The 2,023-nt window shown below is 42.3% G+C and overlaps 1 long non-coding RNA gene across 1 annotated transcript; it reads left to right on the top strand.

The window, feature by feature from the left end:
* On the top strand, nt 1-1,496 carry LOC121918534. Its single transcript, XR_006101250.1, has 3 exons — nt 1-57; nt 519-572; nt 1,408-1,496. It is a non-coding gene; the product is annotated as an uncharacterized LOC121918534 (long non-coding RNA).
* Nucleotides 1,497-2,023: the final 527 nt, after the last annotated feature.

Genomic DNA, 2,023 nt, shown 5'->3' with positions numbered 1-2,023 from the left:
GCCCTGGACAAGCGGACCCCAGCGCAACTGGCCTATGAGAAGATCCAGGAAAAGCGGGTGGGTCAGGGAGGGGGAAGCCCCCAGCTCATACAGTAAGGCCGCTGCAAGGCACTGCCCTTTAGCCCTCTCCTGCCCCTCTTGTCTCAAAGAAGCAAGGGCAGTGCCTTCTTCACTAGCTGACCAGGGGGCTCACCTGCTTCATTCTGTTGTCCCAGGAGCAGTGAGAACAGAGTGAATGGAGTCGCCAGCTGAAATACTGGCTGCTGTTTTCCCAGCCAACGATGGCAATGGCCTTCCACATGACTGGAAGGTCATCCCTGTTTTTTGGGGGCCTGAAAGGTTTCCCTACTCCTAGGGAAATTAGGAAGAGAAAAGAACAGGCCAGGCTCAGAGAGCAGGCTGGACTGCTCAGGTCCTCTTTCCCTACCTCTCCTCTCGTTGAGAGGCATGGGATGTAGACCAAGCATGGAGCGTCCTGGGGGAATAGGAATAACTGGTCTTTTCTTTTTGTCCTATAGCAAATAGAACGGATCCTGAAGAAAGCATCTAAAACCCACAAACAGAGGGTTGAGGTGAGTTGATACTGTGAGATTTGCAAGAACTTGGGTGGATGGGGAGGAGGGGACAGTGTAGAAGATGCCAAGGGAATTTCTTACAGGTTATGGTTAGGCAAGTGAGGGGCAGGGTTTTATTGGCCCTGGCATCAGAACAAGGAAGATGGCCATTTGTCCCACAGTCACATGTGAGTTATAGTGGATTTTGGATAAAGACAAGGAAGGTTTAAAGGGTATGGAATCCTTTTTTAACCTTAAGAATTATCCCTTGAGATGCTTTGTTTATTACTGAAAGATCAGGATTAGTCAAACTGGCAGGGTGGGCTGTTTTGGCTGGAGCAGTAGGGGCTGACATATTGTGCCAATTCTCAGGCATCACATTTCTGGCTAAAATGCTTAGGATCAGGCTGGTACATTGTGTCTGGTATACTGTGCTTTATATTTAAAATTAGATCAGACCTGGAATTTGTCATAATTAAGAAGTGAAATTAATGTGACTGGGGTTACTCATAAGTACTCTATTTCAGTGGGTCTAATCTACAGTAAATGACTAATATTTAAAATATGACTGATTAAAGCCTCCGATGGCCTCCTCTCTCTTTTTGCCGGCAAGATGGCTGGCTGATTAGGTTTTTAATTTGTTTTTAATATTGTATTGTATATATTGTATGTGCTTTTAATATGTTGTACACCGCCCTGATCAATGGAAGGGCGGTATAAAAATAAAAATTTATTATTTATATTTATTTTATAAATCTGGCTCCAACACAGTAAGTATATTCTAATGATGTAATTATGGGGGGTTTTTTTTCTGTTCAGAAACTACTACTACTGGCCTTTTCTTTTTCCCTAGGATTTTAATCGGCATCTGGACACTTTAACAGAACATTATGACATCCCAAAAGTCAGCTGGACCAAATGAGCATCTTTTCACTCCTCCCAAGTCTTTTCTAAGACCATTCCATTCCGGACTGGAGATCTTCCTTGGCTTCACTTTTCATCTTTCTTTCCCATTAAGCTCATGAAGTAGATGCAGCATCTGCATCCTGCATGACTGAACTTGCTTCAAATAAATGGCCAGCACTATTTATTTTCCTAAACTCTTTATTGTCTTGTTTCTTATGTGCAGTTGGGTAAAGAACCGAATCAATAAAATGTACAGCAGCTAATGACAGTCAAAAGGAATAAATACATTTTTGCCTTGTGTGGGATTGTGTGCTAAAACAGTGGGAGAAGGGTGAATGTACTTTTTAAAAATATATAAACACATATAAATATATACAACTTTTCATTTTCATAGCTAATTCAATTTGTTGATTGCTTTAAGTTTTGTTTTGAAAGCAGAACAGGGGTTTGGCCTTTGTGTGATTTTACGTGAATGTGTGAGAGAAGGAGGGATTCCCAGAAGAAGTGCCAAGTCAGAGCACCTCTGGAGATGTTCTTTTGGCCTTCAGAAGTCTGAAGACAAT

This window comes from Sceloporus undulatus, unplaced genomic scaffold (genome assembly GCF_019175285.1).
Source record: "Sceloporus undulatus isolate JIND9_A2432 ecotype Alabama unplaced genomic scaffold, SceUnd_v1.1 scaffold_15339, whole genome shotgun sequence".
Taxonomy (NCBI): domain Eukaryota; kingdom Metazoa; phylum Chordata; class Lepidosauria; order Squamata; family Phrynosomatidae; genus Sceloporus; species Sceloporus undulatus.
Note: the sequence above shows the minus strand (reverse complement) of the source record. Positions and strands in the feature narration are given on the sequence as shown.